Consider the following 11,273-nt stretch of genomic DNA (forward strand, 5'->3'; position numbering starts at 1 on the left):
CGGCTTCTGTATCTTTTTTGACATCTGGCTGTCCAGCATTTCATTTCAGAGGAATGGCCCCAAATGACTCAATGAAAGGTGAAAAGGTAAATATTTTTGTTTTCCAAAAGCGGGTCTAAAGACTCCCTAGAGATAAGTTTGTCACTCCCGAGTCCCAAAACGAGGAAACATTTATTTTTATTCTTTATATATTTCTTTTCGTTTTTGTATTCAGGTGTCGCTCATCATTACCTTTTCTTCAATCAATTGTAAAATTGTTGTTTCATATTTTATATAACATCATTCGAGTATAATCCTCTGTTAATTTTTTGTATATCTGTGATGTCAACAATGAAAGCATTATTAATTTAATAATCAATGAAACTTAATATTTCATTATTGACTTTATAAATAAATAAAATAACATGAAGAGACGCCTTATTTTACAAAAAAAAATGTTTTCTCTAGTATTGGTGATTAATCCAATACTTCAATGCTCTTATTTTTAATTTCACTACATACAAATGACACTAGAAATCGAGTAAAAATTGTACTATAATTCGTTGTTCAGCATTTTTATTTACACAATATACCACTACGACTTATCAGTCGTAGACCGTTCGTAGCTTCTGTGCTACGAAATGCTACAAATCATGTTTCATTTGGCATTTATTACTGTAATATTAAATAGTCCGCTGCAGTTTTATTTTGTAAAACGTACCTTAATTAAAAAGTCTTTTCAGTTGGCGCTGCACAGATAAGTCAAAGCGAGAGAGTCGAAATGAGACTGTATACGAAGTGACCAAAATATCCTGCAGCCGGGCAAGATGGCGCAGAGCGGAATTGCGGATGCAATATGCATACTGCGACACATTTTCATATTTTATCCAGCATCTGTTCTGTGTTTTTATTTATTTTGCTTAACCTGGTTCTGTTAGAACTGTGTTGCACTGTATTGGCAGTCACTGTGTAATTACCATTTACATTACAGTTTACAAATTGTTGCCTAATAATTATAATATCTACTCTTCTTAGCTTCTTCTTGACCTTATCCCACTCATGTGGGGTCGGTACAGTATATAAGTTCCTTCCATTTCGTTCTGTCATTTGTCATATCCATTGACACCCCTTTCCTGTTCATACTATCCTTGACACACTCCATCCATTTCTTCTTAGGTCTTCCTCTATTACTGGAACCCTTTACTTCCATCTTTATTATTTAATTATAATATCTATTATATTATATAATTATTTATTCAATTCTGGTTTTGATAACACAATACTGATAATTTCAGCTATATTATTGGGTAAACATCCAGACGTAACTTCGGAACATTTCCGCAAAGTCAAGCGAGTGATTTGCGGCGCGGCGCCTAACATAATCCTGTAATTACGGTGCGACTCGAATCAATGCGATTTCTTATGACTAATTAGCAATTTTGCTGCATATTTATATGAAAAATCATGAGTAACAGCTAAATTATGAGCAAGCTGTTTAATTGGATGATGCTTTTCATTAATATTTTAACTGATGCATTAACGAAACATCATTAACATAACGAAATACTATATACTTCAAAATATTAATAATTTATTGTCTAAATCAAAACACTAACGAATAATTTATGTAAAATTTTATTTAACTTTTTAAATTTAAGTTCAATGCATTATTTCAGAAATTAAACACTTAAAGCACTTTTAGACGCCAAATTTTATATTTTATAGTAATTTCAAAAAATGCTACAAACTACTGCTACTAATGCTACAAACTAATGCTACAAACTACTAACATTTTGGAACGACTACTCCCGAGAAGAAATGCCAACAGAAACTCGAACCAAGTTTAGATAGTCAATACAATAAATCCGTTCATTTCCATAAAACTAATTTGAAACATTTGAAAGTGATAAAATCGCATAGCTTAACATTCGTTGGATATTTTTTAATTGAAACTTTGTGGTATGCTATTATATATTTTGATTAGCTTTACAAATGAGTATAAAACTAAAAGTTTATATTTGAATTAGAAATTTGAGTTAACAACAAACTATGTTTTGATATATCAAATCCTGATAATTTACATCTCTATATTACAATTGAAAAGGTTTGGAAATTTTCAGATAACCTGTAATGTGGAATTTAGTAAACGGCCTAATCTTTAAGGGTTTATGCATACATATGTAAAGGAAACAGGGTAGAAACACCACCATTTATCAGGGATGGTGGCACAGATCGCAGATAGGGCAGAGCCCATTCCAGCCCTCTTGACGGTTAACGGCCATGGCTGAGACGGTAAATTAAGATTAAAATTTTAACTTTTTAAAGTCGCTTCAGTATTTTTTATCTGAAAATCTTTCTTTTCGACCAGAAATATAGTTAATGAATTTACAGAAAGTTTAGACAAATTCTACATTATTATGATTAAAATTTTAATTGTGCACTTTTTTATATTTGTTTCATATTTCTTTTTATAATGTGGAGGAATATAAAGTTTTATCGAAATTTCGGATCAATTGTAACAAGAATATAATACGAAAAGAGGAGATAAGAAGTGTTTTAATGGATAGGTCACGAAAGGAATCGAAATTAGTGGTCTGGAAACGAGAGAAAAGATATGGAGAATGAAGAGGAAAACTAGCAAGGCGAAAGTTTTCTCGGCAATCTCTAACGATATAATACGAGATTGTGTTACTTTATTGCCACGAACAAAGTAACAATCACGTCATATTTGTTTGAAATGGAAACTATATTCCTATTTATAAATATAAGAAAGGAGAGAATGCAATAGGTAGGTACCTACTTTATGAAATGATGCAATCGTTACATCGTTAAGTACTTATATCGAATTATAACCATCCTAAATGTGTTATTATTGAACTTATTAAAGTACCTATAATAATAACATCAGCATTTTTGTAATTTTAATTTGTATTTTGAAATATATACGTTCCATTCGAAATAACAAAAATGTAGTACCTCTTCAAATAGTTTATTTCTGCAGATAAGTATATCTTATTTAATATTTGATATAAATAAATTCACTTCTTCTTCATCCCCTCCAAATTTCTCAAGTGGAGAGGTAACGGCGCAACTCAAAATCCACTATGGATTTTTCTTCAATGACGAACATACAGACAATTCTGTATGTTCGTCATTGAATTCCTACTTCCATTCTGTAGATAAACGTTAGAACAAAAAACATTTTTTATTTCAAAAAATAATCGCGAATAAAAGAAACAACATTTCAGAACAACCACTCCCTCAAGTTGTGCACTCGAAAGATATAAAGGACCTGTCATCTAGTTATCCTATCTTTTTGAAAATACGAGAAAATATTTGGAAAAAATACAAGACAATAAACCATCGGGTATAACAGATAGGGCGCATTGTATCACATTTACAGAGGTAACACGGACCGACTAAAGTTTAGTCACACTAAAGGTAAAAGAGCTACTATTATTTAGAGCACTTTTACCTTTAGTAGCAACTAAGGTTACATTTATATTGATTTATGCACACTGTTTCTTTACTGTATTTAATGTTATTGAACATATAATGTTCAAAACAATTTCATAGTTCAACTTAAACCCGCATTTGACTACTGATACGTAAGTAACAGTTTGCACATCTAAGGAAATAAATGAGAAAAGAAAGTCATTACTTCCACTGTCTGTACTATCTACATCAGACTAGAGTTCCGCCCCGGCTTCGCACGGGTGCTATTATGCACTTATGAACCTTCATCTTGAATAGATAGAGTGCTATCTATTAAAAAACCTGTATCAAAGTCCGTTGCGTAGTTTTAAAGTCTAAACATAATAGGAACAGACAGACAGAGCTAAAGCGACTTTGTTTTATAAGCATTAGAGCTAATAAGCTATTATTTGGCATGTCTCTCTTTGTTTGTCAATAAATCTGAAACTTTCTATTTAGGAGTTCTTAAAATAGCACATTAGCAAGTTTTTTATTGATCTAAGCAGAGTACTCAATACATTTAGTTTAGAATATACAGAAAAAATGTTGGCAATAAGATACAAGACAGCAAACCCTCGTGGATAACAAGCATTGTGTAACATCCGAGCGTGGACTCACTGGAGTGGGAACTGAAGCCGACAATTGGGACGCGCTCGTCTTGGAAGAATGTTTTTATGTGGAGCAAGCATGGGCCCGGAATTTCCGTATGACCGCCATGTTTTTTTTTTATGTTTTGTCGTGAGTTCACATTTTTTGCTCTCTCAATCCTTGGAATCATTACCAAATTTATTCATATTGTTCACGTTGACATTGTTAACAATTTTTCTAGTTAGTCTAGAATGGTAATTAACTTATTGAAGTTTTAGATGCAATGTAAAATTCACGATCAAACTATTCCACTTACAACTTCTAAACGAAAATGAAATATTTGCTTATTTGTTTGTACCTAATATCTTAATTGTACAATAAACAAATGATAAAAGTACAAAAATACAGAATTTTTCTTCCTTTTAAAAATTTTAATAAGTTCAACTTTTTTTTTCCTTTCATTTTGACTCTGTATCATTTAATTTTGGAATGCATTAAGCTTTTTAACAAGATTTTATTTTTGTTTTATCTATACAAAAACAAAAATAAAATCTTGTTAAAAAGATAAACTCAAGATAAACTCAAAATCACAACCAACGAGATATCCTGTAAATTAGCTAACGTTTTACCGTACCTCACATATTTTAAGAAAAATCTTATGAAATCTCTGAACTTTTATTGGGCAGCAAATAAATGCGGAACCCTCGGTTCCCACGGGAGGTATTCCGAGCGCAATGTGCGCATTACCCGCCCCATGGCTGCAATGTAATTATGTTATCCTTTCACGAGCACTGTTTAACTTTCTAGTTTTACATTTATATTTTTATCTTTTTAATTCTAGTATTTCCTTTATTATATCCTAACATATTATATGAAAAAAGCCCTTTGTTTGTCTGTTCAACTCAACAACTACTTATACCGCATAGATTTTCATGCGATTTTCACCAATAGTAGTGTGATTACTGAGAGAGATTTAGGTGTACAATTTATATGTTTTTACCCGACCTAAGCCGGACCGCGCTGCTAGTTTCTTATATATACTAGTTGTTCGCCGCGAACTTAGCCCTCGCGAACAAATTTGTAAATATATTAAAAACGACTTAACCCATTTTGATGCCCCACCAACTTAAAAATTCTATCGACAGATCCTACATACCTTTTAAAATTCATCAAAATTGGACCAACAGTTCGAAAGTTATCGCGTTACAAACATACATACACACAAAAAATGTATTTTTTGCTCCAAGGAGAATGTTAGACCTCGCTCGTTACGCTCGCTCGGTAAATTATTTCACGTTTTGCTGCGACATAAGTCTCAAAATTTGGTCTATTTTTACATAATATACCTATTACATTACAGGAAAAAATCAAAATTTAGTTACGTGAATCGTTGCAAATGAATATTCCAACCGAGCAAGGGTACCCACCTAAGAAGTTTCGCCAAGTAAACGAATCTGTCTTAATTATAACCCCACTCCGTTGTGAGGCCTTAAGCTAATTAGCTCGTTTAACGGCAATTTAGTTTCAAACAAGTACGAATTTAAACAAAGAAACAGATGTAAGTAGATACATGTACCAACATTTTATTAAAATAGCAGTAAAATTTAGCTTTTTTCTGATGGTCTCATCTGCAGATTGCATGGTGATGCAACTTTATTCAATCACCACTAAGCTATTATTATTCATCACCACTAGGTATATTAGCTATGTACATTTTAATGTCAAATAATAAAAACACTTCTGGGAGCATACATTGTAAAGTTAATTTCAGTTTTATTTAACCTTGAAGAATTGAATAGCCTTATCATTTCAATATCTTATCCTATTTTTATCCCATAGGAGAAAACGGAGCCAGGACTCGCGTACCTCGAAGACCACATTTGGATAGATGGATATTGAAAAAGTGACAACTTTATCTAATATACCTTTCCTTAATGTACTAGTTTGAAAAGGACGATAGTTTCACCACCAAACAGAAAAAATGGAATTCAAAATTTTCAGAATTTAGGTGAAGTACCCGTGGAAGTGACTGATCTTTAACATCAGGATATCATGTATAAAGACGATTGACCTTAAATCCCAATAAATAACTATAATAAGTGACCACAAAATTATTATCAAAATAATATCAAATCCATTATAATATTTAGGCAAGCAAGCAATCAATCAACAAATACAAGTGTATTTTGGATAACCGCACAAAGGATGACAAACTTCCAATATAGATAGTAGGTACACACCTACAAAGCGAGGAAACGTGTCTAAAATACGAACGGCAATATAGTTCAGGCATTCGGCAGAAACGGCCTGGTTTGGAAGGCGACAGTAATTTAATAAGCAGTAAAAGATCCTAAAATAAACTCCAATTTTCTTTTACTTTTATCTATTTTCACGGCGGAGATTCCCTGGCGTTAAGCACAAAATATAAAGAGAACACACAAGGACGCCATAAATAAAATATTGATATAAGTTTACTAAACTAAAAATAATATTTTTAATTTGATTACAGTTACTATAGTTTCCTTGAAATTTCAAGGAGAAAACTATGCTTTGAATAGGATGTATTTAACATAAATAGCGTTAGTGCCTAACGTAATATTAATTCATTAATATTAAAAATTCAAGATATAGTTTGACTTTTGTTATACTCCAATCAAAGTTTGATTGAAACCAAAATAATTTGACTAATATTTAGAAATGAAACCGTTTAGAATAACTATTTAATTTTAGAAAATATGTGCATTTCTTCAGAAAAGCAATTTTTCGATAATCCACTGCAAATTTTGACCAATCAACTCAACATCAAATTGTACCATGTAACCAATGAAACTATGTAAGAGACACAAGGGATCTCGATTAATCAAACACGCTAAGGAAGTCGGGCAAAAGCCAGTAAAAATAAAGAACAGCTATAAAACTTGTATGAAATTGAACAAGTAGATTGTAGAGTACTTACTCAATCCATTATTCTGTAATCTCTTTACTTTGATAAAGATTCTTTGGCTTTAGATTAGACGTAACGACGTCATTTACGCTCGAGTCCCTTGTAAATACCTAGCGATTGGAACTTGATCCGGAAAATACAGTTTTCCTTTCGGAAGTGGTCACTAGGGTAGATGATCCGCAACTCCGAACTACGCCACACCTAATAAACGTTATTCGATCAGATTTTATTTTTGGTAGTTCTTTAATTCTGAAATTAATTAAATCATGTTTCCTTAAATTTGAAAAATCATGGCTTGCTGTCGTCATCATCAATGTAAATGTATGTTATCTCTGAATTGTTAATAGTTAAAAAAATCAATATCACAATCAATATAAAATTACAGTAACAAGCCCTGTTGTTTTTCACACGTTGTCTAGAAAAGTGCTTGTGCATTAGTATGTGAAATTGTTCATTTCACGAAACACTTCCTCAGAATATGGAGAGTGATCGAAAGAAATAAAACAAAAAAGAACTCAATCTTTTTTCTATCGAGTAATCTCAATTTTTCTTGTTCGGGGGAAAACTTCTATATAAAAATCCATTTGCTGTGATTGATTCAACAGTCATGTTACGTCAATCAAATCCGGCGAGTGAAAGTTACTTGGTAAAATTGTTCGAGGTACGTGCACAATGCCGCCGAAAAGTAATAATCAATTTGTAAACCCGGTTCTCAACAGCTTTTTTCTTGAGGATTATGGAAATATCGCACAGGTCCATAGATCAACAATAAGGAAAAACAATTTCTTAACAGCACTTTAAGAAAAAAACCTGTACCTCACTTTTATTCCAACTTGTCCTGCGCACCGATTTTATTTTATTTAGTCTGTTTTACTGCAATAAAAAAAGCTAAGACATCCGAAGAAAGTTTTAAACAGTAGAGACATAAAGACCAGTTTGTGTCTGTTTGGATAAACACAAAATCCAGAAAGTAAAATTTATAATAAGCAAGATCTTTGTTGTGTGCCGTGCATAGGTAGGTATAGTATAAATAGGTAGGTGCGCGCGTTAATATGATAAACATCCGAGTCCCTAGGTAGTAATCGAATTAATTCATATACACTGGCCGAATGTATTGAGTGATTTCATGGTATTAAAACCTAAACCGCCAAGCTATGTTTACGAAACTAGCAAACACACTGAAATTTATGTATTTGTAACATACACACACCAAAATTATACAATAGCCTTGATAAGGACTAGCTCCCGTAGCTTTGTTCACTTCACGCGCCATATCGTAAAATCTAAGTGATTGATTCTAATTTTGGCGTCTCCGTTTTCAAACATAATAAGGTACAGTAGTAGTAATTTTACTTAATATTGTATGTACAATGAAAAATTTTGACTGTGTGTTGTTTCTGCTTTTTTATGATCTTGTGTAGATAAAGCGTAGGTGCTTGTTTATGTTTGTAATTAGTCGTCTCATAATCATGGTTTTTTTAAACATAGGGATTGTAATTATTTAGTGGAACAGCCACATTTTTATCACATTACACTCGAGTATCTAATTTTTCATATAATTAAATTTTAAACTAAATTAAATAGTCAGGAAATAATAAATACTTACATAGTAGGTACTTATTTCCTGACTTTACATTGACAATAATACGTACGAATAACTTACCCACGTAGAAAAAAATACAACCTATATAAGTAGTTGTAAATATTTTTGAAATAACTGTACCGTAATTAAATCTGTGCCATGATTCTCGCAAACAAAAAATCCCTCCCTTCATTATGCTAAAAACATGCATAGGAATGATCTCTTGCCTAATAAAAAGTAACGGGATCCATGCGGTATGGTAACAATTTCGTAAACTATCCAAATGAGAATAATATATATTATTCGTTCTTTCTTATTATAGCAGGACTTTTTTCAATAATATCATATTTAATATACGTTACTAAAAGTGCCAACATCGGGCTATGTAAAGAGCTATACTGGCCTCACCCCCACAGGCAGACCGAGATCAAAAAACGCGATAAATTCACAGACATAGCTAAAAGAGTACTCTGAAGCGGAAATGATCAGGTCAGATATATCATAGAGAGGACGTATAAGTTACTGGACAGGAGAAGGCAAAGTATGGATGGAACGAAGACGGCAAGACAAATGAGCTGCCCGTCGCGAGTGACGACATCGCCAAGTTTGGAGACATGTTAGAGAAGAAGCGCAAAAGATCGTGAAGCTTGGCGTGTATTGAATTGGAGGGGGGAAATGTCCTGCAGTGGACAATATAAGCTGCAGAAGAAGAGATGAAAAAGATTAATCGTTAATTCAAATAGATATTATTAGGAGCAATAAATATTTTTTAGTAATTATTTAATACTTAATATTATAATTATGGCATCTAAATGAAATTAATTTTATTTATTTTTAATATACATTAGAAATATTCTTAGTATAAACCTGAAGTCGCTGTCCGCCGCTTTCATCCCTGTCTGTTAGAATTAGACTTAACTCCCAAACACGCTACTGATTTCAGTGCCGTTTTCACAGCTGAACAGCAAATTTCTTGAGGCAATTTTATAAATATTATACATATTTACCTCATGAGGTCGAGGTTGTAGCTAGCCAGTCTAATATTAATTAAACAATGCAATTTGAGACATACACGTTCATACTTACCATATTAGCCGCCATTTAAAATTAGTACCCTTGAAATATTTTGAATCTTCCATTTCCCGTCAATATGAAAATAACCGAGCTAAAATTTTCTCAGTTTTTATACAAAGAACTATGGTCTGTACATTCAGCCCTTTTAGAGCTTTCATCTATTGTTGCTAATGAATGCCTGACCCGCGAAGTGGCGAGTCTAGACTAATTTATAAAATTATTTCGTAAATTACTTAGTATTTCTATGCTCAATATTCCTAACTATTTTTCCAATGTACTTTTTAAAGTACACTTTAATATAAAACGAGTTGATGCCAGTACGTTGACCGCGTAAATAAATAATGAAAACAATAGCGGAATCATCACTGAAAACTTTGGTGTAGGGGTTGAGATTTTCTTGTAACAGGTGAAAGATGTTATTAATTGTTTGAAACTCGTTTGTTTATGGTTATGGTATTCGAGGGTGCTTACCATGGATCATGATACCGCGGCGAAGTGCAGCCGAATTGCAAGGGACGGCTCACGCGAGCAGACTGTTGCTCTAAGGCCCGGGCTTAGGCGGCGCGCGCATGAGCCCCGCGCCCCGACCTTCCAGCCGCCTCCGCGAATGAACCCGCCAACCGCCGCTAGTCACATCCTCTCCTTTGTCTCTGTTAATTGTCACCGACTAGTAATCACATAGCCCATAATCATTCGATAGCCTGGTAGAAATTCCAAATTATAATCGCTCTGGACTGAACGTAGGTCGATAAAGGTACCCAGACCCTTAAATCGTACTGACTATATTGTCTAAAATAACAAAAGGCTATTTATTCTACATAAAATTAAGCATAAGCTAACTCATATATGTGTAGGTCGAATTTCAATCTTCTAAGGTCTGGATTAGTTTTAAAATACAAATCACAATTCGAACACAGATTCTAACGAGTGAGATTAGCATACTTAACATCCTTGACGACAAAGTTAAACAAGCTAGCGCTTGTACGTAATGTCATATTCATAGTTTCCCGCGGATGAGGCAAAAACACTATTCCATAAAAAGGTTGACGACAGGCGGTTATAAAACCAGGAACCAAATCAACAAAATGTTAACAACAAAGGTTTATTTTTTACGTGCCACACGAACTTCAGGGCTTTATTTATTTCAAGGATTCATTATTTGTAGATATTAAGATAGTTGGGTTGCGAATACCGTGAAGTAGAGAAGCGATGTAAGATAAAAAAAATTAAAAAATATACAAAATGAGTAGGTACTTTGTAAAAAGGCATGTTATATGCCAACTCCACGCTGTCGCCAAACTCAAACACGTGCCGACGCGAATGCGTGAACTTTGCGTAGTTAGTATGAGTGCTTTTATTTACCGCAATAAAAACCAGCGATGTATACCGATTTTTTTGACATTTAAATTATGACATTATGAATAACTAGATGTTGGACCGGGTTTCAATCCCCTAGGAATTTTGAGATATAATATAGCCTATAGCAATCTTGGATAATGTACCTACATTTAATGGTGAAAGAATTTTTGAAATCGGTTTGGTAGTTTCGGAGATTACCCGCCTCAAATATACAAACTCAGAAACGCTTACCTCTTTATAATAATAGTATAGAATAGAGTGGACGAATCCACA

The 11,273-nt window shown here is 33.1% G+C and overlaps 1 protein-coding gene across 2 annotated transcripts in view; it reads right to left on the minus strand.

Moving 5' to 3' along the window:
- The window catches only part of LOC128671177 (uncharacterized protein), a 90,412-nt gene extending 80,068 nt beyond the window's left edge, over positions 1–10,344 (minus strand). Inside the window, exon 1 of one of the 2 annotated variants that reach the window (XM_053747448.2) lies at positions 10,113–10,333. The gene's annotated coding sequence lies outside the window, so the exon portion shown is untranslated. Of the gene's footprint in view, positions 1–10,112 lie in introns of both variants that reach the window. The other variant, XM_053747450.2, reaches the window with a different exon arrangement.
- Positions 10,345–11,273: the final 929 nt, after the last annotated feature.

The sequence above is a fragment of the Plodia interpunctella genome, chromosome 7 (genome assembly GCF_027563975.2).
Source record: "Plodia interpunctella isolate USDA-ARS_2022_Savannah chromosome 7, ilPloInte3.2, whole genome shotgun sequence".
In the NCBI taxonomy this organism is placed as follows: domain Eukaryota; kingdom Metazoa; phylum Arthropoda; class Insecta; order Lepidoptera; family Pyralidae; genus Plodia; species Plodia interpunctella.